At 49.2% G+C, this 26,130-nt stretch overlaps 1 protein-coding gene across 1 annotated transcript in view; it reads left to right on the forward strand.

Moving 5' to 3' along the window:
• SLC5A4 (solute carrier family 5 member 4) overlaps positions 1 to 26,130 on the forward strand; it is a 163,153-nt gene that overhangs the window by 23,046 nt on the left and 113,977 nt on the right. The window lies entirely within an intron of this gene.

Consider the following 26,130-nt stretch of genomic DNA (forward strand, 5'->3'; position numbering starts at 1 on the left):
TGTAACTCTCATTCTAAAAGTTGCCATAAAAGCTGAATTGGAAGCTTCATGTCTGTATGAAATTTCCTATATTTTTAATGTGTATGATGAAATTAATTTTTCTTAAATATTAAAATCTGCCAATCGCTACAAAAAGAATACTAAAAATCTCATTTCTGGTTTTAATATATTTTTGCAGGATATTTACATGGATTTAGTATTGAAAGCATTTATGTCTTGTCAATATCGCGTAAAAGACAGTTACTTAGATGCAATAAAAACTGGTGAATGACATGTACTTTCTTGCATCTTTGTTAGTGATAAGGTTTTTAGAAGGGATTTTAATTAAGGCTTAAATAAGAAGAGCTGGGGACATGTGGAATGAGAAATAGAAGGCTCATCAAAGTGTATGTGTGTATGTATTCTTATATTTGTGTGTGTCTATGGTAATGCTATCCGGAAACTAGTGCAATGAAAAACAAAACAGGAGTGAACTGAGGCAAATGTGGCTCAGAAAGGTCTCTTTTGACCTTTAAACCTGACATTTCTTTGTGGCTATCACACTGACTCATCTAATTTAATGTCACATATTGAACCCAGCGATGTCTTTTCCTATTGAAAACTAGCCTTCTCATCCTGTTTTCTTTAATCTGTCACACAAGCTGAAGCCTATCCACCCTCACTGCCATAGCACTTACAAATATCACTGATATCATCTCTCCTTTCTGTTCACATTTTTACAGTCTCATTATTTATGTTGCTGAGCATTTTCTTACAACTGTTCAAAGCCTACAGGTTAAGATGTGGGTGGAGATATATACTAATGACTTATTAGATCTATAATGCCAGGGATGAGTTTAACCAGTGGAATGATTCTGCTTCTCTTCTGACTCACTCCTTAAAATGTGTATTGAACAAATCTGCGATTCAGATGTACAAGAAAGTTGCCACAAAATGATGGAAGCCAGGCTAATAACCAAGTGGTGCATTGGGTTCTCATTTGTCACTCTCCTCACCATTTTCAGCTGGCACGATTTCAGCATTTTAGGATTTCAGTACTTTCTCCCTAGTGAAGATCATATTATAAAATATACTAAAACAGATCACTGATTCTTACAAGGTTTGGCCAGCTGCTGAGCCAAGTAACTTCAGAACTGACAGTGGTGGGCCACACAGGCCTGTGTGATCCCTCACACCTCTTAGACTCTGAGCTGACTGAAAACATTTGGGTGTCTTTGTGCTTTTAACACTCATGACTATGCATCTGTCCGTGGGTTATGTGATCACAAAGGCCGCTTTATAATCATGGCCAGTGTATATAAGAAATATAAGAAATTTAACTTTGATGCAAGATGTTTAGGGAGATGCAAGATGTAAACTCGTTCAGTCCAGAAAGACAGGACAACAGAAAGTGGGAGATGGGTGGGCTCTAGGTCATGAGGAGGATTTCAAGATTTTCTGATTGTCGATTGGTTGAAAGAGTTTCTCTAAAAGCCTGCAAACAATAGAAGAAAGTGAGTTCAGGTAAGGGGTTGGGGACACCCAGGATTTCATTATGCAGATGAAGACTCCAGGTAATAGGCTTCAAAGAGAATAGATTGTAAATATTTCTTGTCTGACTTGAAAAAAATGCCAGACTTTTAGTTCTTTCCTGGACCAGGAAAAAGACCCAGAAAGGGAAGGGTATTCTTTACAGAATATAGATTTTCCCCACAAGAGACAGCTTGAAGGGGCATTTCAAAGTATGTCAAGGAAATATATTTAGAGTCAAAAGACTTGGATTTCTTTCAGGGCCTGCTCTCTGTCATGTTGGTATCTTACTGCTGCTACAAAGCATCTGAGTTGTCAGCCTTAAAGTCTGTATATTAATGTGAATGCAGGTGAGTTGGGCCTGAATTCCAAAGAGAGTATAATAAGGTGTGTCTGACCCCCTATTCCCATTATGGCCTGAACTAGTGTTTCAGGCTTTCTTTAGAATGCCGTTGGCCAAGACGAGGAGTCCATCCAGTTAGCCGGGCAGTTTACAATTTTAGTTTTGGTTTTCAATACTCTGTATACTTTAATTCATTCAACCCTTGCCAGAGCCACACCTGCAGTTTGGCTAGTTATTCCCACTGCTCAGGTGGAGAATATGAAGTGCTAAGATGAGTGATCCAAGCTCTGGAGTTCCTGAATGAAAAAGTCAAAACATGAATCCAGGCACATGGTCCAATGCTGATGCTCTCAACTACTGACATGCACTTCTGCATTAGCCATGTGGTTTTAGTCTGTATGTAGAGAGTTCAGCATTTCCCTGTAAGCCTTAAAGCACTGAGCCTAAGAGATCCCAGACACTGGCCATGATTATAAAGCGGCCTTTGTGGTCACATAACCCAGTCATGATAGGTATCTTTTCCCACAGACAGATGCATAGTCATTAGTGTTAAAAGCACAAAGACACCCAAATGTTTTCAGTCAGCTCAGAGTCTAAGAGGTGTGAGGGATCACACAGGCCTGTGTGGCCCACCACTGTCAGTTCTGAAGTTACTTGGCTCAGCAGCTGGCCAAACCTTGTAAGAATCAGTGATCTGTTTTAGTATTTTTTTTTTTTTTTTTTGAGACGGAGTCTCGCTCTGTTGCCCAGGCTGGAGTGCTGTGGCGCAATCTCGGCTCACTGCAAGCTCCGCCTCCCAGGTTCACGCCATTCTCCTGCCTCAGCCTCTCTGAGTAGCTGGGACTACAGGCACCCGCCATCACGCCCGGCTAATTTTTTGTATTTTTAGTAGAGACGGGGTTTCACCGTGGTCTCGGTCTCATGACCTCATGATCCGCCCGCCTCGGCCTCCCAAAGTGCTGGGATTACAAGCGTGAGCCACCGCACCCGGCCTTTAGTATATTTTATAATATGATCTTCACTAGGGAGAAAGTGCTGAAATCCTAAAATGCTGAAATCGTGCCAGCTGAAAATGGTGAGGAGAGTGACAAATGAGAACCCAATGCACCACTTGGTTATTAGCCTGGCTTCCATTGTTTTGTGGCAACTTTCTTGTACATCCGAATCGCAGATGCTCAGCCTCAACTCATCCCTTTCCTCCATGATGAAAAATCTCCCCCTTGACTGCCTAGTGTCACCTGGACAGCCATCAGCCCGATGCAAATGAAATTTAACTTTGATGCAAGTATAAACGAATTTACATCTTGCGTCACACTCCCTTGTGTCTCCCTAAAACGTGTGAAAACCAAACTGTAGCCCGATCACCTTGGGCACATGTACTCAGGACCTCCTGAGGCTGTGTCACCAGCATGTCCTTAACCTTTTCAAATTAATTAAATTGATTGAGACCTGCTTCAGATAACTCTTTGGTTTACAGTGTGTAATCATGGTGGGTTTTATTTTTTAGAAGAGGACAACAGGGACTTCTTGCGTCAATGAGAAATAACAATATTTGTATGATTTATGTCTCAAGAATATTTTTCCATTTATGGATTCACACTGGCTGTGACTGCAGTTCTGTTTTTAGGATTTTGAATTCTTGAATGAAAGCTAAGTTGAATAGATGGATTCAGTTCTAGGCAAAACAGTCCATTGTCGTTATTTACTAATCCTTTGTTATAGTCGATGGAAGAATTGGAAATACTGAAATTATATCCTGTAAAATAACTGGTTTTAATCACGTGATATTTCCTTATGTGGTCTACCTTTCCTTTGTCATGCATGTGTGGTAATTGCCTATGGAGGGTATCCATCTTTGTACTTGCCAGTCAATTTAGCATAGTTTGTTTCAAGGAAGGAGACATGGGCTGGATGCTGATGTGTTTTAACACTGCAGTGCAAAGAGTTGCAATGAGTGTGGTGAACTATTAACCAAATGCTCATTTGCTGTCTTGTCATTGTGTTTAATGTACGTAACTTGCAGGATTTGATCGTTCCTAGGTCTTGTGTTGATAGAGTTTTCAACTATCTCAAAAATACCTTTTTCATCTTATTTATTTCTGGCCAACTGCTGAGGAACGTTCTCAGCACTGAAAGGAGTTTATCAATATTTCTAAGTACTGCTTCGTGATATTCAGAACTGGTATTTGACCCTGTTATCAGAGGTATCTGGGACATCTCCGTACTTTTCACGTCAATGGCTGTGCCAAATCCTGCAGTTATATTCTCTGATGTCTGCCCTAAGCTACGTGACTTCTGCAGCCACCTTGTAATCATACACAGTGCTTGGGATCTCTGTAGACTCTTGTAAATCTAGGACTTGCACGTGTGAAGGAACCACCTTATGGCTACACGTGATGGTAGGGTTGAGAGCCACCCTTCTCTGGTTAATTCAGAGTAATAACTGCAGCTCAACCATTCATTATCAATTCAGCTTTAGGGCTACATGCCTAGGTTCACGTATCGCCTCCTTCCCTTAGGGGCTTAGAAGCATGGGCGCATTCATTAGCACTTCGGTTTCTCCATCCAAGGAGAGAGTGGATAGTAAACACCCACTACTTAGGTGAGGTCTGTAGTGAGGATTGAAGGAGTTAATGAAAATAAAGTGTACATTGTCTATCTTCAGGATGATAAACTAAAGGAGAACTGACGCGCTTGGTACCTCACAGCTTAACAAGTTCCAGAGCTGCATGCAAACCCAAGAGATAAGGTCCCAAGTCAGGGGTAATGTCATGATGCACAGCTGCTTTGTCCAAAAATGATCAGTTCAACTTAACGCTAACCTTGCGCCAAAAGAATGAGATACGAGTGTCAAAAATGCTTTTTGTGACATCCTGATTCCACACAGTAGCTACTTCTGGGAAAAAGAAATGTTAAGTGCATGTTGTCTACAAAATGAACTGGTGACCTGATGAAAGATCAACAGATAACTTGTCAAATGGAATGAACACCAGTTTACTTGGGGAGGAGAATTATCTACCATAATGGAAGGTCCTAAGCATATGACATAATATCCTGTATGATTTATTTCTCTTAAATGTAAAGTGGCTCAAACTGAGCCTGTTGCCAAGTTATGGAGATGACCATAGCTTAGCCTTCGAAAAGTGCTATGTATGGTGTCACAGGAGACCTGATTTGTGTATTCCCTACTTCTGAGGAGTAATAGGTTGGGTAAAAGCATATTATTAATATCTCTGTACATCATAGGGAATTTTGAATAATCCACAAAAATATGTTTTTAAGTTATGTTTTGTTAGATAAACCTACCTAGACACAGATATTATATATTTGCCATTATCAACTTTTAAGGTGGACTTGGCAGGTTGTCTTAATGTTAACACTAGCACACAAACACAATGGCTGTGTTTTATACTTGATAGTTGTGACACACAAATTAGTCATTGCTTCCCAGTGCATTTTAAAATGATTCATTTTGGGGGACTGTGCCTGAGATGTAGGCAACAGGTCAAGGAAGGACAGAGCCCCACGTTTCCACATTGGCATGGGCACGATGCTTTACAGCTCATGGAAACAAAATCTCGTATCTCTTGTGATATGGGATGGGCAGAGTAGGAACTGACTCCTATTTTATGGTTCGTGGCACTCAAATTTAGAGAGATTCAGTGACTTTTCTCAGAGTTAAAACACTGATGAGTACTGAAGCTAAGGCAGTGAATTTAGTTGGTTCCCTGGGGATGGAGATCCCTGAATGCCTGAGACCAGGAGTCCACGCCCTGGACTCCAAAGCAAGGACCCTCCTCACTCCTTTTCTAGATCTTCCCATCCCCAAGGCTGCTGCAGGGAGACGCTGATGCCCTGGAGGAGGTGCCTGGCTCAAGAGAAGGGCGCAAATCCTGACTCAACTCCTGGCTTTACATTTCAACCCCTTACCCAAAATGCAAGACTTTCCCCCAAATGAAGCCCTGCTCAAGGCTTGGGAATCCAAATTTGTCTGTCTCCCCTCTCACTTTACTCTGTAGCTGCCTTGTGGGGAGACTTCCCTGTGGTTGTGTGACTACCCTGAATGACCAGTAGCCACCTTGACTCCCAACTGACTTGGAATGCAGAATGTTCCCAACGGATTCCCCACATGACAGTTGGACTTAGATTCAGGTTCACCTTCAACTGACCAAACCAGAGTGCTGGGCAGTTAAGATTCATTAACTGAAGAAGTGGCCTGTGGGGCTGGTGCTTGGATGGCTCAGGGAGTAAAGCCTACAAGCTGCTGGGGTCTCAGTGCCTGTTGACCAGAACAGCTGCTCGAGCAGCTTGGACTCAGGCCTGGCTGAGAAGGGGCAGTGGCTGCCCCAGCTCTGAGTGGGCGGCTCCCTGCTCCTGCCCTTCCTACCAAGACTCAGACCCTACTGTATAAACCACAACAACGACTCCAATCCTGATGGTCTCAGGTCCACAGCACATTCAGTGGAGAAGCTGGCAGGGGGTGATATCTGAGGCTCCACCTGCTGTTAGTCAGATGCTAATTGAGATGCTTCTGGGTATGGGCAGGAGGGTTTCCTTGACAACCCAGATCAATTTTCTGGCATATCCTGTATTTGGATTTTTCATGATCTCTTGTATCCATGAGCCATGAGCTTGAGAAAAATAAATTCAAAGTAGAGACCTCTGTTGATAGGCTGCTGGCAGGAGACCGTGGGCCAGTGTTCATCTTTCCCAGGTCACACTTGGGTTCATCAGTGGCCTAGGGGGAGACAGAGTCAAAGTTGGGCTTAGGAGGAGGGGTCCTGCAGTGTGGTGGGCGCTTAAAGTACACAACGGGCTGACTGCATGGGGATGTTACTCTAATGAGAGGAGACAGTTCAAGAAGACACCTGAGCTCAGTGACTCCGAGCAAGAGGAAGGTGCCTGATGGCCTGGGCTCAGATACCAGCTAGAAGCTGTGTGACCCTGGGAAAGTGACTTAACCCCTCTGTGCTCAGTTCCCTGCCATGTGATGTGGAGATGTTAATGAGGCCTGCCTATTAGCATTATGTTATGAAGCTTACTCTAAGCAGATCCAGATTAAGCCTGAATAAGAATGACCTCAGTAAGTGCTACAAAAGTGTTCAAATATGAAATGTCTGGAGGAATGAGGCAGACATGTAGCAATGGCTGCCTCCAGAGAGGAAGCTTGGATGGTTACAAGTCATGGAAAGTGGAAGGTCAGTTTCCAGCCTTTATATGGGCAGGATGCCTTACAGCCTTTGAAGAGGATCTGCTGTCATCTCTTGTGACCCTCACATGAGCCCTGTGGGGGTGGGCATAGCTGGGCTGTAACTTACATTTTGCAGCTGGGGGCACTGAAATTTGGAGGGTGAAGTGACTTTCCCAGAGCCACAAAACTGAGGAGGGATGGGCCTGAGCTAAGAATGTATTTGGTTTCCTAGAGACAGAGATCCCTGAAGCCTGGAGTCTCTAGATCATTCCCTGGGCCCCTGAACCAGGGCTTCTCTCACTCCATTTCCCAAATCCTCTTGCTCTAACATTGCTTTGGGGAGAGGTGATGTCCTGCAGGAGATGCCTGACCCAGCTTTCTGCCTCTGTATTTTAATCTCTTACCCAAAATATGATGCAGCTGACCCCAAACAAAGGTCTCTTGAAGAACCAGGGTGTCTCATCTGTGTCACTCCTCCCCCAGCACCTTCACACCATGAGCTGCCTCAAAGTGAGGTTTCCAGTGCTCCAGTGACTACTCTGAATGACGAGTGGCCTGCTTGACTCCCAGCTGGCTCAGAGATCAGGACTCCCAAGCCAGACACACCCATAGGACAGAGCTTCACAAAGAATTAGCTTCACTGTAACTGACAAACTCTTATGAGCAGTGAAGGTGAATTAACTGGGGAAGAGGCCTACTGGGCTGGAGCTTGGGTGGCTCAGTGACAGAAACCTACGGGCTCTCAGGGTCTCATGGACTAAAGATCTGAGCGGCTGTCTGAGCAGCTGGGACTCAGGCCTGGCTGAAAAGGGTTAGTGGCTGCTCCAACAGAGTGGGCGCCTCCCTGCTCGCATCCTTCCTCACCAAGGCTCAGTCTCTACAAACTCCTCTTTCCTACCTCGACCCTGTGGGGGCAGGGGCAGTGTTCATCTCCTCTTAGAGAGATCTGTCCATTGCCATAGCCTGGAGACCCCCACCCAGGATCCTTCCTGAGGACTACCCAGGGCTGCCTCCTCTCTGCCACCAAATGTGTACTCCATGAACCCAATGGTACTGCCCCTCCTCACTACTCACCCCAGGAGCACCCAAAAGCCAGTAGTCCTGTCCTCATCAACCCCATGCAAATTCCACCATGAGATTGGCAGATATGCTCGGGAGCCTTTGGCCTGAGATTCATTCCCCTTCCCTGCGGTGTTCATTGCTGGGATGGCGTCAAGAGCCTCCTGATCTGATGAAGGCAGCGTGGATGAATCCCCACATCTACTCTCTGGAAGAGTATATAGGAGACTGGCATTCTTCCTACCGTAAACATTTGGTAGAAATCCGAGGAAATCAACCTGTGCCTAAAGTTGGCTTTGTGGCAAAAAAGTTTTTGTTTTTGCTATACTTTGTCTCTAAATCGATGCTGATGTTACCTATGGTACAGTGCACAGATATGAAGTGTACAGCCTTATGGCTTCTATAAACATGTCTGTTGCTAACCCCCAGTTCAACACACACAATGTCCACAGTACCCTAGGTGCCTGCTGTGGATGGGGATGGGAACCACACCTAACATCAGGTTTTAAGAAAGAAACTAGTTACTTCATGTATGTTCGGAGCACAAGACACATGATTAGCATAGAGTGAGTGGGGCAGCACCCTCAGAAGGTGGGAGGCAGAGCAGGAGAGCTGGGAGAAGCCAACAGAGGTGCGGGGGCTTTCCATAAGGAGGTCTGAGGACAGGGCCAGGAAGCCAAGAGAAAATTCTCGAGATCACTGGGCTTCTACGGAAGGAGACACGACTGCTGTACAAAGTGTAGTCCATCAAGGCCTGCCTTTGTTTAGGCTGCTTTTTATATTTATATATTTTATATAAAGTATTTAAAAATAAAGCTACTAGTAGATAAAGCCTCTAGCACTACAAATAAATGTTTCTAAACACAATCCCAAATCTACCATCTTTATCTTCCCACCTCCCCGTTTCCATTGGATTATAGCTGTCACCTCCAGGCTCATTAACCTGAAATTCCAACTTTGATGCACAGGCTTCTTAATTAGATGAGTTCAATGAAGAGACCCCATGCCAGGCTCAGAGCAGCTTCCCAGGAGTGCGTTCTGTACGAATGGAAATGCTCTCGCTTTGCTGTTGAATATGGTGGCCAGCGGCACATAACTCTCTGGGGCACTGGAAATGTGGCCAGTGTGACTGATGAATGGAATGTCTCATTTTATTTTAATGAACTGCACTAATTAGTTATAAACAGCACCTCCAGGTGGGGACACTCCCATGCTGGATAGTGCAGCTCTAGAGATACAAAGATGAGGAAGACATGACTCCCCTCCTGGGTGTTTCCTTGCAGAAAAGTTGGCGGCTGTGATCCGATCATTCACGTATGGGTGCTTTCTGGGCCCCTGCACAAGGGCCAGGCACTGTGTGAGGCCTGGGGATGCAACAGTGAGGAGAGCATGAGGGCCCAGAGGGATCCAGTGGGGGTAGAGGAGTGCACCTGCACACAGAGGGGCGGAGCAGACCCTGTCTAGACCGAATCAGAGCAGAGGGACACCCCTCACCTCCCCTGACCTGAGTCAGACTCTGGAAAAATACCTCTCCCAGTGTGAGGTTCAACAGTCTGGACAGGGTGAGCAGGGAACCTTTGCCCACTCAAGCTAGACTAGAGCCCAGCTGAAGGGTGTGTTCATGAGACCTTCATGGGGCCTAAGATGGGCTGCCCACGGCCAAGTGCTATGATGAGAGGAAATGCGGAGGGCACAGTTCTTGCCCTCACACTGACCAGCTGTGGCCAGAATTCCTCTCCCCATGAGTGGGAGGACACAATTTAGGCCTGAGGACTCCAAGACCATTTCAGAGAAACTCTCAAACCCATGTCCTCTGGGCCATAAAAGGGAGGAGCAAGGATGACCTGGGGTTCTGGGATCAGCCTCCCTTGCCTTGCTGAGCTGGCCCTGCACGGGAGCCGGTGCCCTACTCCCTGCCCAGCAGCTATAGTGCGTGCAGCCACCCTGGACAGGTGGTGCCACACAGCCTTCAGTTTCAATGCGCTTCTGAGCTGGGTAATCCTTGGCTAGCACTGTCTACACAAGGGCAGTTGACAGGCAATTTCCGGAAGCAGGTGAAAGCTAGAATGTGATCCCTGCCCAGGCCCAGGGAGATCAGGCCTGGGAACCTCTGTGTGTCTGGCCTGACCTTGAGGTTGTCCCTGCTGACCTATGTCCTCCCAGTCTGGCTCAGAGGACTGGAAACCTGATTCCTGCTCTCTGCCCCTCATCAGCTTCCATGATGGGAAAAGCCTGGTTTGTCACAAAGGAGGATGAAGACCCCAGTCCCCAGCTGTTGTCACAGAGCTTCAACAGGAAGGAACCCCCTCTCCTGAGAAGTTTCAGAGATGTCCATGCCGAGCTCACTCCAGCCACAACAGCCACACCCTTCTCTTTTCCACTTAGAAGGAGCAGAGAAATCACTGGACTCAGGGGATGATGATGTGATAATTATCCCGACATTAAAATCCTGGGATTCATCCTCCCCCCATCCTCATCCTTGCCTGGCCCAGGTGGTGTGTGACATCCATCTGCCGCTCTGTATTTTCTCCTCTAAAGGTCGACCCCGGGGCCCTGAGACCTGCTTTCTCCCGCAGAGTTCACTGGGCGACTTTCTCTGGGTTCTTGGAGCCCTTGGTCTTGGTGTCACTCATTTTAGCATTTGGTCTCTCACTTCAGGTTTTTTTCTCAAGCACCACTGGGAAACTGCGTTCTAGAAAAGAAAGATTTCTAGGAGAATCTTGATATGAGAAGCCTGTTTCTGTGGGAAACAGTTACCCTTTTCAAATTGAGCGGTCTCTTTGTTCTGTGGGGAAAATACTAAGAGCTCAGTTGTAGGGCAATGGAATTCTATGAAAATACAAAGCATTTCACATGATCCCAAAGGTTTGTCAAGCCATAATTTGCCTCATTTTACCTTTGCTGAAGCCAGAATCCTGTTTCCTTGCAAAGGCCCTCAGAAGCCAGCAAGAGCCTATTTCACCCAGGAGGTTTGGCAGGAACTGGAGTGGGGATTCTTCTGCTGCACGGCCGTGTTTATCTTTCCCCACCTTGCAGTGCTCAACCTACCCATGTCCTCCTCCTTAGGAAGGGAGCCATGTGCCTGCCCTGATGCTCTACCCCTGAAGAAGCCCCCTTGTCACTTTACGTAGTGTGTGTTGCCCTGCCACACAGAAGCTGTGGCTGCCATAGTTGATGGGAGGCAGGTTTTCCACATAGGCATGGGATTTCATATTCCTGGCAACATTTTCTGCAGTGAAACATTGGACCTCAATTGAGAAGCTAAAGGAAAATTTACCTGACTGCCTGGAGACCCCTCCTTTCTCAGATTCCTACTGGAACTGGGTGTGGTGGGTGACTGCACCAGGGGCTCCCTGAAAAAGGAAGGAGCCCTGGCTTAGGACTCCTTGCTTTTAACATGGGGTGAAAATTGGTTTTGCGGTTTCCCATAATAAAAATGCTTTGGGGAATAGAATATGGAAGAGGTACAGGAATGAAGCATCAATTTGGAAAATATCACTTGAAATGCTAAAAGTTATCTGAGAGGACAAGGGCTCTGAGATTCCTCCAGTCTCTGTCCTGGAACGTGCCCTAGGCCAGGAAGCTCAGGAACAAAGATTAAAAATCCTAATGGATGCCAAACTCATAGTAGAAGTCTAGAATCTCTCCCAAGAAGTAAAGGTGGGAAGAAAGTGCATGGGATTGGGAATCACAGGGTGAATCTAAAAGGACTCTGCTTTTCCATTTGCCGGATGTGCAACTCTGCATAATTTGTCCACATTCTCAAGCCTCTTTTTTCTCATAAGTCACCTAAAGAGTTACGGATTCTCTAATATGATCAATCAGAATTCCACAAGAAACAGTCAAGGCCTACTCGGAAGTGAAATTTATTATTAATTGAAGTTGTTGTTGACCCAGTAATAGGAATCCTGGCATACAGCTTTTCTTCTAGAACCCTGTGAACATTTTCCTGGATGGTGACAGTATTTTTTTCCCTTGTTTATTGACGTATACTTGTGTCAATGACGAGTCTAACTCTGTAAAATATTCAAGGAAGTTTATTCTGAGCCAAATATGAGTGACCAAGGCCAATGACACAGCCCGAGGAGGTCCTGAGAACATGTTTCCAAGATGGCTGGGTTATAGCTTTATTTTAACATTTCAGGAGGATAGAAGTTGTAGGCAGATATCAATCAATACATGTAGTGTATACATTGATTTGATCCAGAAAGGCAGGACAACTCAAAGTGGGGGCTTCCAGGTTATAGATGGATTCAAAGATTTTCTATTGGCAATTGGTTGAAAGGGTTATTATCTAAAGACCTGGAATCAATAGAAAGGAATGTCTGGGTTAACATAAGAGCTCATGGAGATCAATTATTATGCTGCTGAAGCCTCCAGATAGCAGGCTTCAGAGAGAGTAGATGATAAATGTGTCTGATCAGACTTAAAAAGGTGCAACACTCTTAAACTCTCCTGGGTCAGGAAAAGACCTGGAAAAGGAAGGGGAATCTCTATAGAATGTAGATTTCCTCTGCAAGAGACAGCTTTGCAGGGCCGTTTTAAAATATGTCAAATAAATACATTTTGGAATACTTAGATTGCTTTCAGGGCCTGCTGTCTGTCATGTGATGCTGTACTAGTGTCAGGTTGGAATTTAGTATCTTATTGCTACAAAGAGTCTGTTTTTCAGTCTTAAGATTGATGTTTTAATGGTAATGCTGGTTAGTTGTGCCTGAACTCCAAAGGGAGGAGGGTAAAATGAGGCACTTCTGACCCCCCGTCCCCAATCCCATCATGTCTTGAATTAGTTTTTCAGGTTTACTGTTGAATGTCCTTGGCCAAGAGGGGGAATCCGTTAAGTCGGTTGAGAGGCTTAGAATTTTATTTTTGCTTAATACTTGACATACAATAAACTGCACATACTTAAAGTGTACAATTGGATAAATTTTGTCATACATACTGAAGTGTAATAATGAATATAGCCAGTCTGAGTCTTCAGTTCTTGTCACAGGATTTTGAAACCCTTTGAAATTTCCTGCGTAAGATTGCCTTTGTTATGCCAGTGAGGGGGCTCACTGTGGGCCCTGGACAGCTTATGGATGAGAGTGAAAGTCCAACCACGTTATGAGAGGGTTGTTTGGGCCAACCAACTTCCAGGAAGGTGGGGGTGGGGACTAGAGACTGACTTCAATCACATAGCCAAGTCTTTAATCAATCATGTCTACTTATAATGAAACCCCAGTAAAAACCCTGAACACCGAGACTCAGTGGAACTCCTAGGTTTGTGAACGATTGATGGGCTGTAGGGGAGAAACCCTGTGATTCCTGGGGGAAAGGGCATGGAAGCTATGCATCTAGGACCCTGGCCCCCGCTGCCTTCCCCCCACACACCTTGCCCTATGTGGGTCCTTTATAAGCAAATAGTAAATGTAGTGCTTTCCTAAGTTCTGTGAGGTATTGCTAGTGAATTATTGAGTCTTAGGGAGGCAGTGGTGGTAATCTCTGAATTTACAGTGGCCTGCACACCCCTAAAGTGCAGCTGGTGTCTCAAGTAAGGGCAGTCAGGTGGAAGGTTTTATGCTGGACTTGTGGAGTCTGATACAGACTCTGTGTGATGATCGTCAGAACTGAATTGTAGTACACCCAGCTAGAAGACAAATATGCCCAAGGGAGCAATGGTGAAGGGATTATTAATGGAGGAAGCTGACACTTGCAGGTCAGCTGTGTAAGGGAGATATAAATAACTCTAGGGGAAACACAGACATGCACACAATCACACCACAAAAATTCACATATAGACACACCCCACTGTCCATGCACACAAACATGGCATCTAGAGGGAATACAACTGCTTGCCAAAATGTGAACATAGTGCTGTGCCTAGAAAATAATTTTTTCCCATCACACCACCAAACCTTATTCCCATCAGAAAGCTAGAGACAGGGTGGCTCTCTAGACTAAAGTCAGAAAGAAAGACCCCTCACAGGATCATCGAGATTTTCCTCAGCAAAATCTGGTCAAGTAACTGGACCAGAATACACATGATTTTAATTTTTTTTTTTTGCTTTTTTTTTCCCTTCTGGGACTACCTGCAATTACAGAAAAACAAACACTGTGAGAATCAGCTCATGCTGTGTACTGTTTGTACAAGCCTTCTTGGTGACTTTGTAAAAACAAGATGGGAAATGGTGGTCAAGTCAAGGGAATATAAAAGCAAGAGTAGAGAAAACCTACCTGTGCCAAAGGACACACACTTTTTCTGGGGGATGTTTCTCTCACATCTATTTTGGTTGGCAATTGCAAAAAAACCCAAGGAGGAAAAATTGCAACTGAGGAAAAGGCCCCCTATCCACAGCTTAAAACCTGATACTTCCAGATGTGAGTGTCCTCTTGCATCAGGGATCAGTTGGTAAGAGACTCTCCTTCCAGCCCCAAGAGGAAACTGTCACTGACATCTGTAATGTACATGATTGAGTTTTCATATCTAAATTCAACTGATAAAGAAAAAAAGATAAAGCAACACTGCTATGTCAGACAAAGAAAGGCAGTCTTAACTTGGCATTATACGAAAAGTCATGCTGAACTTTGTGATGGGCAGGGGCCAGGCTCTGGACCTTGAACAATGAGAACACATGGACACAGGAAGGGGAAGATCACACTCCGGGGACTGTTGTGGGGTGGGGGGAAGGGGGAGGGACAGCATTAGGAGATATACCTAATGCTAAATGATGAGTTAATGGGTGCAGCACACCAACATGGCACATGGATACATATGTAACAAACCTGCACATTGTGCACATGTACCCTAAAACTTAAAGTATAATAATAATTAAAAAAAAAACCCTTTGCAGGTTTGATGCTGAACATCAAACACTGTGACACAGGCTCACGGACTGTTGAAATGATGGAATCCTTGGAGGGACACAGGGCATTGGATCTGCAGTGTCCACACGCCTGCCTGCCCTTCTCAAGCTGAGATGGGACAGTCGACCCCATACATGCAATGACAGGACATCTAGAAATGCAGAGGCCCAAGGAAGTTCGGGTCTGGATCAGATTTTCCCTTTGAATGTGGCCCAGGAATGGGAATGAGCTCCTGGGAGGGTGTTTGCTTCCCTAAGGAGTGAAGTGGCATGGAAAGGAACAGGGATTCTCTGCATTATAGGGTTGTACTAACCCTGATCTGTTGGTGTGACCACAAAGTAAGAGCAGTGACACATCCTCAGGTGTCCCCAGTGCCCCAGAGAAGGGGCAGCTTGGCCCAGAGTCAGCAGCCAGGGGAAGGTCCAATCTGACCACAACCAAAACTCCAGGGGTCTCCCTTCCATCCTCCCTGGTGTCTTAGTTTGGGATGGGTCTCGCCAGGTGTTAGAAGTTCCAGCCTCAACCTCTCCAAGAAGTTGGAAGCAAGCCCCTATCGCCCTCTGAGGGTCTCGTGTTCATTTTGGGTGTGCTCGGGGTGTTTGACTCAAAAGGGCTGTGTTAGTAGTACCCTGAGTGTGATCTCTAAATCCTGCTTGCCACTTCAAGGAACCAGTCCACTTGGTAACGTTAATGACCAACTTTAGGCATGAAGCAGGAGAAGGATGGGCCCAGGACAGAATGTGAACAGAGAGCAGAAAGCCAGGTCTACTGGGTTCTCTCAGGAGGATCCTGGGGCCACCAGAAGAGGCACAGTGGGTCATTGTAATCAGAATCGGGGGGCGCGCAAGATCTGTCTGGTCTGAGCAAGATGCCATGCGGGGCTCCAGGCCACAGTGGAGCATGAAGGAAAGGGGTGACCAATTGCAAGGAAGGGCCTCTTTGGATGATGCCTCAGATAGATGAGAGCCTCTCCTGTAGGTTGCAAATTGAACATGAGATAAAAAATAGTGAGATGGAACAGGATTTCTGATTGACAATATTTATTGAAGGTTACTTGGATGCAGGGAGAGGGGCTGGTTGCCTTGGGATGAGAGAGGAGACCCCTTCCCTGGGATCCTGCAGCTCCAGATGCCTGTGGATGGGGTGAGGGTTGGGGGTCTGAGCACATTCTTCAGGGGCCACTGTCACCTCCACAGTGCTCCCTTCGTGCGTGACCTGGCAGCTGTAGCTTCTGCGGGACCTCCACTGGTTAGGCGTCAGTCTCAGGTAGCTGTTGCCTGCGTACTTGCTGTTGTTCTATTTGGAGGGTTTTGTGGTCTCCATGTGCTGGGTGATGGGGGTGCCCTCTGCCTTCCAGGCCACCATCACATCACCTGAGGAGAAGTCACTGATGAGACACACTGGCCTGAGCATGTTGTCGTGGAGCTCCTCAGAGGAGGGCAGAAACAGAGTGACTGTGTGGGCGGCCTTGGGCTATCCTGTGGGGTGTAGGAGGGACAGGACATCAGAGGTTGAACTTCCATGGAGGGAGCTCTGACCTCAGTGTGTGAGGAGGCGTCAGGCCCTCCAGTTCCAGTGCAGGACACTTCAGGTGTGGGCCACAATGTCCCTGGGGAGGGTGCCTCAGAGTGTTCCTGAAACAATTCTGCCAGTCCTGGGAACTCCAGAGCCTGGCCCCTGCCCATCACCTGTTTTGAGACCCTCCCAGGCCTTGGCCTGTCACACACACAGGGGACCTTCAGTCATCTGCCCGTGCCACCTCCTGACATCCTGACAGGGAATCTGGGATCTCTTTGCCCCCTGATCTCCTAGATCCTCTGCTGTGGTCTATGCTGGGGATATTTGTGAGTTGACTCTACTGTTCTGAGGGATTCAGGCCTTTGCCCTTCAGGTCTCTTTTACCCAGATCTAGGTCCTGGAGCCTCTCTATGGAGTAAAGGCCTTGGAGGACAAGAGAGTTTGTCCTGGACTTCTCTTACTCTACAGGGTCTTTTTCTGCTGTTCGCCCCCTGCTGCCCTCCAGCTACCTGGTCATAGGAGAGAGGTCTACACTATGTACCCTGCCCCTTGTCCCCTTTGGGATTCTCGTGTGGAAGAAGTCTGTCCTGCAGACTCAGGAGCCCTGTCCTTAGATGACTCTTTGTGCAGCCTCCTGGAGTCCAGGGCCTTCCCCTCCCTCCTCCTTTTCTGCAGGGTTCCTGAGTCTCACACTGGCTCAAGGCCTTGTCACATGGGAGGCGGGTGGAGCGGGGGGCGCTGAGCCACATGAGGGGAGGGAGCAGGGCCTGGTGGGATGGGGTCTAGGGTAGCTGAGTCCCGTGAAAGCCTGTTCTTGCCTGTAGTCTTCAAGTCACATTCACCCTGCCTCGACCTAGTGTGACCTGGCCCCAATTCCTAACTGAATAGGATTCTGACACACCTTCTATCAGACCACCAATGGACACCCATTCTCTGCTGGGGATGGCACCTTTCTCATTCGACCCAGTCCACCTGAGTCCTACCCTCACACGGGCTGGCCATGATGACTCCAGCCATAACCATACGCTAACTGTACCCTGTACCCTGTCTTTAGAATTGGATACTCATCAAGGTTGAGATCTCAGCCCCATGCCGTGTCCCTGGCCTGGCTGGTGTCAACACTGAGCCTGATCCATTTAATCACAGTGGATCACCTGCATGCCTCGTGTCCCAGCACTAGCGACATAAGCACCAGTGTCTTGAAGGAGCATTCTAGGGCTTGCTAAGTTGGTTGGGACAGTGAATAGAATTACTGACTTTTAAGGTTATATAAAATTAACTGTTTTCCAACTGCAGGACTTGCCAGTAGCTTTTATAGCTAATGTGCATTTTAAAACTGAAAACTACACAGAAGCGTTCCCTTTTCCAGCCTTTTCATGCCCGTTGGTGATGGCACAACCATGAACCCCTCACCGAGTAAATGGTCCTCTAACCAAGTTCGTGGATGGGACCAGGAGGTTCAGCCTTGTTCCTCTCTGATTATGCCCTGGGCTCAAGTGTTTTCTGCTCTAGCCCACAGTAGGGCTCCTGGAACCCTCCTCATTTCTCCCTGATGCCCCATTCTATCCTCACTAGGCTCCACATCCTTCCCAGGTGAGCAAGAACTGTACCCCATGACCCCCTGTCCAGGGAAAACTCCCTACTGCTCAGGCATCAGGCTCAGTTAGCTGCTGGCTGGGTACCTGTCTGACACGTCATCCCACTCCAAACCTTCCCTCCTCTCCTCAGCAGCCTCCACTTCCTCGGTGGCCTCTCCCAGGGCCAGCACCTCTGTGACTCCCAATACATCTGCTCCTCTGCCTTGATTGCCTTTGCTGGGGTCACTATGGGGCCCTGCTGTGCCTCGAGGCCACAGAACATATCTAAAATAGTCAAGGACAGAAGAAATAGGCAAAGGTCAGGGAGCAGGCAGGCCACAGCACAGGAGGGAAGCCCTTGTAGGGACTCACATCTCATCCTCCACAAGTGCAGTATGACGACCCACAGGCTCACTCCTACTATGAAAGAACCGTCCTCAGCCCCTAGCTACAGAATGCCTCCAACTGTCCTCAGAGAAACAACGGACAGTGGGGTGAAGGGCATGGGGAGCACGATGGGATCAGCGTGGAGTGCAGAGTCTCAGCCATGCCCAGACCTCCTCAAGTGGATGATGGAGGTGGTGTCACAGCTGCACAGCCCTCCCTGGGGAGCTGCAGCAATGCTACCCTCATCTGTCTCTATAGGTCTAGGGCAGGTGGTCGCTGATCCTCTGAGCATGTCCCCTGCATCCCCTTGATCAGGAGGACAGAAACAACCCCTTGAGTCATGGAAATCAACACCACTCTTTTTGGCAACCTCATGGGGAGTGTCTTCTCAAGGCAGCTCCCAGTTTCACAGCCTGGTCCACATTAGGGCTCTCCCTGGAACCTCACATGCACATTCCTGGTGAGGTCCAGGAGAAGAAAAGCACAGGAAGGTCGCCATCATTTCTCTAGGCCACGTTAGAGAAAACGCCTAACTGTGGGGCTTGACATTGCTGAGATGTCCCTGTAAGCACATGCTGGCCTGCCCCTTGGGGCCTGCTCACCTTGGGTCAGCACCCTCGTCAGCTCCTGGAAATGGTTTCCCCCTGGATGAGGAGAAAATCCCTTTGTTCAGGGTTTTTCAGTTCACCTACACCCTTACCTCCATTCTCAAAGGCCCATTTATCACACCATTATCAGCTTCTGGGACCTAAGAGGCCACTGGTGGGAGGGGGTTGGCAGGGAGCCGGCCTGGAAAAAGTAATTGGTGGTTCAACTGCAGCCCAAAGGCACAACTGCCACCCCGGACAGCCAAGGCTGGATAAGGGCAGTGGGACAGCCAGTAGCTGGGAGCTCACACTGTGGAGGGAGCCTGCTTGTGTTGAGACCCCAGCTCTACACTGTTTATCTGTGGAGCCTGGACAAGTTAACTGCTGAGTGTCTCAGTTTCCCTAGCTCTAAAATGGGGATAGTAATTCTGCCTATCATAAATGGGTGCGAATTTGTCAGTGTTTAGTGCGTTATACTGAGAACAAGTGCCTTGCCCATTGTGGGTACCCAGCGAGCCAATTTACACCCCCTCAGAGGAGAGCCATCAGCAGGCATCCGAGGGAGCCTGGAGCCCTGCATCCTGCAGGTGCCTGAGGTCCTATGCCCAGGAGAAGCCACTCCCCAACCCCACAGCAGTCTACAGAGCACCATCTGGCCAGACTACAGTTCTTTGTGCAGGTGTCAGGAGAGAGCTCTGGGTCTCTCTGGGCTTTGTCCTTCACTGGCTGGACTGTAGAGAGCCCAGGAACCTGCCTGCCTTTCAGCCAGGCCCTTTTCTCCCTCCTTCCCCCAAACTCAGCCTCCTCATCACTCTGCCTCAGACTCCAGACTAATCTCATATGTCCCTTATCCCTGTTTACATCAGGGGCTGCAAGAAGCTCAGGTCACCCATCCACTATGGCCCTGGACACTCTTTTTCTGACCCCATCTGCCGAAATCTTTCTTCTGAGCCCTTGGGAGGCCCCAGGGCAGCCTCTCCCTGGCACATTCTCTCCTTCGCTGTTTGGACTGAAACCTTGTCCTCCTGAGACCTGCTTCCCCACCCTGGGTGTCCTGTGCAGGGCTGCTTTCCTTGCTCCCTGCCCCTCAAACCCTCACTGGAGTCGGACAGGTCCTGGCAGACCATCTCCTGCACCCGTTCTGAGGAGCCCTCTAGTTCCAAATCCCTGCACAGGCTGTGTGACCCCAGCCCTCTCCCTTCTCTGGCACCACTCCACCAGATTGCTCTTGCAGGGCACAGCGTGGTCTCCGTGTGGCTGAACCCAACCACCAGTCATCAGGCTTCATCTTTCTTCAGCCATGAGCATTTCCCCTCAGTGGATCCTCACCACTTCCCCACCTGAAACAATTCCAGGAAACGAGGCATTTCTCTGCAATCTTGGTTCTTCAGTCACGTCCTATTGTGCTCTTTAAAAGACTGATAAACATCGCGGTGCATTTAAACCTTTAGGGAAGTGGAAGGACACCAGGGGCTGCTGCATATGTACCTCTCTGCCGTACCAAGTAAGATAGGCAAAGGAAACTGGACCACCAAGCCACATCCCATGATTGGAGACCTCCCCTGGCCCGCACTCATCTTGGGCCTCCCTGTCCTCTCCATGTGCTGTTGGGGTGCTGATAAGGTAATTAGCGATGCTGTCACTGAACTGACTGCCTGTGGGGACTGGTGGTCATTGGTGCATTCCAGGCCTTCCACAGTCTGTGCATCCACAGGCAACTGTGGGCCTGGCTGCTCTCTGTTGTCAGGTTTCCCTTCCATTTTTACTTATTGCCTAAATAACTTCATAAGAAATCCTATTTAAAAGCAGTTTCTCCCACAATCCCACATAGAGCTATTTTCCTTTCTTTTTTCTTTCCTCTCATTGACTAAAAACTTTTTTTTTTTTTTTTTTTTTTACAAAGTAAGACCCAGCTTGGTTGACTATTTAATTTTTAACTTATTAAATGGGAAAATATTTTTAAAGTCTTAAAACATCAAGTGTTGGCTGGGGTGGTTAGGAAATGTTCTCATACACTGCTGAGAATATAAGTTGACGTTGTCACTTTGGAGAATAATTTGTGGTGTCTCCACAAAGCTGGGGTTATTCCAAGGATGCAAGATCGAATTAGTATTCAAAACCAAGTCAGTATAGTTCAACATCAACAGAGAGAAGGAGAAAAACAATATAATCCTCTCAGTGGTAGAAAAAGATGCTTGATGCAATTCAAAAACCATTCGTGATAAACAATGTTAGTAAACTAAGACTAGAAGGAAACTTTGTTAGTCTGACAAAGGGTAGCTACAAAAAAAACTGACATAGAATATTTAGTGGTGAAATACTCAGAGCTCTCCCACTAAGACGGGGGATGGGGAAGAAGGCCTGATGCCTCCACTTCAACTCAAAGCTGCACTAAAGATCCTGACCAGTGAGTGTAACAAGGCAAGAAAAAGAAACAAAGTCGAAAGTTTGGAAAGGAAGAAAACAAATAAGTCCTTTCTTGACCTGGTACTGCTTACCAGCGTGTGTTCACAAAAACAACTTCTTTACAGCTCTGGCAGTAACATTTCATACCTTTTGCAGTCATTTTAAGCATGTCCCCCAATTTTTTTTCCTTCTTTCTTCAAATTACAATTGGAAGAAATAAAGCAGCTTCTGTCAATGTGACTTAAACCCATCTATTAAGAATACCATCTAATCTCTTCCATGGCAAACTGTATTTTGAATTTAAGAAGTCTCCCCATATTTGAGTCTAAATTATCTCAATTATTAGCTACCTTAAGGAATGGGAGAAAAGAAAGAATTGGGCCCTTAACTGGCTCCTTCACTTAGGTACCAGACCAGCTGGATGGGTAAGGATACAGAATGGCATGGGGACTCTAAAACTGGAGTATTTGAAATTTTATGGAGAAAAGGGAGGAACTAGACCATAAAGGCCTCAACAAAGAAGGCTCAACAACAAAGACAAGAGGCAGAACCAGCTTTCACCCCATGCCTAGCCCTGGGAAAGCCGGCTATGGGCAGGAGGGAGCTGTAAGCTGAGAATGTCTCTGAGGGTGAGGGACTGCAACGAGGTGGGGAGTGGTGGTGGCCAGAGAGATGCCAGAGAGCAAATGGCACCCATAGCTTCTTTACCTTTGGGGATCTTCGGGTGGCTGAGATACGGCACGTGTTGGACCTCCATGGCTCTCAAATCCATTTTGTCTTGCTTTTCAATGGACAATGCTGGTGCCGCGGCTGTCTCAGCCTCAAGAATCTCAGATTCATTGAATACTGCCACATCCAGCCTGCAACAGTCACAGTTGAGGCCACCTCTGGGGCCCATGTACTGTTTGTTCCCCAGGGGGCACCTACACCCCTCTTCGCTCCTGCCTGAGCCCTCAATCAAATGGACTGCACTGCCCCAGCAGCCACACTAGGCTGGGTGGCACCCCAGTTGCAGAAGTGGTGTGACCGCAGGCAGGCCTGGGGCCTCAGCCCTTACTCTGCTGCCACCTCTCCAACCGGCTGGTCTGTGAAGCCGGGGAACTTCCATGTCGTTTAAAGAAGAAAGACACACAACAGATGCCAAGAGGCACAAAAACTGCCGAGAGAGAATGTAGTGGCAGCTCCTCCTCCTTCCACTTCCAGCTACTGACTGAAGGCTGCTGGCCCTGGCTGATGCCTCGTACCTGCCAACCCTCCTATGTCACCTGCTCCTCACTTCCCAGAGGATGGGTGGCTGGGCAGAGACACTCCTCACTTCCCAGACGGGGCGGCTGGGCAGAGGCACTCCTCACTTCCCAGACGATGGGTGGCCGGGCAGAGGGGCTCCTCACTTCCCAGACAGGGCGGCTGGGCAGAGGCGCTCCTCACTTCCCAGACGGTGCGGCCGGGCAGAGGCGCTCCTCACTTCTTCCCAGACGGGGCGGCCAGGCAGAGGCGCTCCTCACTTCTTCCCAGACGGGGCGGCCGGGCAGAGGCGCTCCTCACTTCTTCCCAGACGGGGCGGCCGGGCAGAGGCGCTCCTCACTTCTTCCCAGACGGGGCGGCCGGGCAGAGGCGCTCCTCACTTCCCAGACAATGGGTGGCCGGGCAGAGGCGCTCCTCACTTCTTCCCAGACGGGGCGGCCGGGCAGAGGCGCTCCTCACTTCCCAGACGATGGGTGGCCGGGCAGAGGCGCTCCTCACTTCCCAGACGATGCGTGGCCGGGCAGAGGCGCTCCTCACTTCCCAGACGATGCGTGGCCGGGCAGAGGCGCTCCTCACTTCCCAGACGATGGGTGGCCGGGCAGAGGCGCTCCTCACTTCTTTCCAGACGGGGCGGCAGGGCAGAGGCGCTCCTCACTTCCCAGACGATGGGTGGCCGGGCAGAGGCACTCCTCACTTCCCAGACGATGGGTGGACGGGCAGAGGCGCTCCTCACTTCTTCCCAGACGGGGCAGCCGGGCAGAGGCGCTCCTCACTTCTTCCCAGACGGGGCAGCCGGGCAGACGCGCTCCTCACTTCTTTCCAGACGGGGCGGCAGGGCAGAGGCGCTCCTCACTTCCCAGACGATGGGTGGCCGGGCAGAGGCACTCCTCACTTCCCAGATGATGGGTGGACGGGCAGAGGCGCTCCTCACTTCCCAGACGATGGGTTGCCGGGCAAAGGCGCTCCTCACTTCCCAGACGATGTGTGGCCGGGCAGAGGCGCTCCTCACTTCTCAGACGATGGGTGGCCGGGAAGAGGCGCTCCTCACTTCTTCCCGGACGGGGCGGCCGGCCAGAGGCGCTCCTCACTTCTTCCCGGACGGGGCGGCCGGGCAGAGGCGCTCCTCACTTCTTCCCGGATGGGGCGGCCGGGCAGAGGCGCCCCTCACTTCTTCCCGGACGGGGCGGCCGGGCAGAGGCGCTCCTCACTTCTTCCCGCACGGGGCGGCTGGGCAGAGGCGCTCCTCACTTCTTCCTGGACGGGGCGGCCGGGCAGAGGCGCTCCTCACTTCCCAGATGGGGCGGACGGGCAGAGGCGCTCCTCACTTCCCAGACGATGGGTGGCCGGGCAAAGGCGCTTCTCACTTCCCAGACAGGGCAAAGGCGCTCCTCACTTCCCAGACAGGGCAGCCGGGCAGAGGCGCTCCTCACTTTCCAGACGATGGGTGGCCGGGCAGAGGCGCTCCTCACTTCCCAGACAGGGCGGCCGGGCAGAGGCGCTCCTCACTTCCCAGACGGGGCGGTCGGGCAGAGGCGCTCCTCACTTCCCAGACGATGGGTGGCCGGGCAGAGGTGCTCCTCACTTCTTCCCAGACGGGGCGGCCGGGCAGAGGAGCTCCTCACTTCTTCCCAGACGGGGCGGCCGGGCAGGGGCGCTCCTCACTTCTTCCCAGACGGGGCGGCCGGGCAGAGGCGCTCCTCACTTCTTCCCAGACGGGGCAGCCGGGGAGACGCGCTCCTCACTTCTTTCCAAACGGGGCGGCAGGGCAGAGGCGCTCCTCACTTCCCAGACGATGGGTGGCCGGGCAGAGGCACTCCTCACTTCCCAGACGATGGGTGGCCGGGCAGAGGCGCTCCTCACTTCCCAGACGATGCGTGGCCGGGCAGAGGCGCTCCTCACTTCCCAGACGATGCGTGGCCGGGCAGAGGCGCTCCTCACTTCCCAGACGGGGTGGCCGGGCAGAGGCGCTCCTCACTTCTTCCCAGATGGGGCGGCCAGGCAGAGGCGCTCCTCACTTCCCAGACAGGGCGGCCGGGCAGAGGTGCTCCTCATTTCCCAGACGACGGGTGGCTGGTCAGAGGCGCTCCTCACTTCCCAGATGACGGGTGGCTGGGCAGAGTCGCTCCTCACTTCCCAGAGGATGGGTGGCCGGGCGGAGGCGCTCCTCACTTCCCAGACAGGGCGGCCCGGCAGAGGCGCTCCTCACTTCCCAGACGGGGCGGCCAGGCAGAGGCGCTCCTCACTTCCCAGACGATGGGTGGCCGGGCAGAGGCGCTCCTCACTTCCCAGACGGGGCGGCCGGGCGGAGGCGCTCCTCACTTCCCAGACGATGGGTGGCCGGGCAGAGGCGCTCCTCACTTCCCAGACGGGGCAGCTGGGCAGAGGGGTGGCCGAGCAGAGACGCTCCCCACCTCCCAGACGGGGCGGCGGCCGGGCAGGGGCTGCAATCCCAGCACCCAGGGAGGCCAAGGCAGGTGGCTGGGAGGCGGAGGCTGCAGCGAGCCAAGACCACGCCACCGCACTCCAGCCCGGGCAACACCGAGCACCAAGTGAGCGAGACTCCGTCTGCAGTCCCAGCACCCTGGAGGCCGAGGCGGGCAGAGCACTCGGGTTCAGGAGCTGGAGACCAGAGTGGCCAACATGGCGAAACTGCGCCTCCAGGCAAAGGAGAGAAAGCAGGCAGCGGTGGTGGCGCGCGCCGGCAATCCCAGGCATCCCGTGGGGGAGGGCAGCAGGGAGCCGAGTAGATTGCAGCCTGGTCCACAGAGAAAGAAAGAGAGAGAGAGAAAGAGAGAAAGAAAGCAGGGAGGGAGGGAAGGAAGGAAGGGACTCCAATTTTGAATATACCATTTTGTTCTGATGGGTGTTTTAATCTCCAGAATGTTATGCTCGCATATTTAGGAATCCAGATTTGAATCAGAATTATTATAATATTGAATAACTTTTATTGGGAAAGTATTTTCCAGTGGACACTCTATTAAATAAGCTTAATTTTAAATTAATTTTATATGAAGTAAATTACTTCTAAGTATTGCTTAAATAAGCTTAATTTTTAAATTAATTTTATATGAAGTAGAAGTAAATTACTTCTAAGTACTTCTATTTTGATTTTTAATTTATTAAGATTATTTTTAGTAACTTTCACAAATTTTGAGTTGTTTTTGTTTATCTTAAAGTCTGTGGATTTCAGCTCCTGCCAGTGGTTTTTTTCTCTATAGTTATATCCACCAGGTCTCATTCACGTAGATCAGTTATTGCAGACCTGCTTATCGTCAAGATTTGTTTCTTCCATCATTATTTTGTTAAAGATTTTATTCTGTGTGGTTTTAGGCTTCTACAATGTTACTTGGTGGTGTTTCTACCAGGTCTAATTTTTCCTGGGTCAAATTTTTTTGTGTTCTTTGAAATCAAAAGGAAAAGATTCTTAAGTCAGTTCTTACATCTAAAGCAAATTTCATGTTT

The sequence above is a fragment of the Symphalangus syndactylus genome, chromosome 18 (genome assembly GCF_028878055.3).
Source record: "Symphalangus syndactylus isolate Jambi chromosome 18, NHGRI_mSymSyn1-v2.1_pri, whole genome shotgun sequence".
In the NCBI taxonomy this organism is placed as follows: Eukaryota; Metazoa; Chordata; class Mammalia; order Primates; family Hylobatidae; genus Symphalangus; species Symphalangus syndactylus.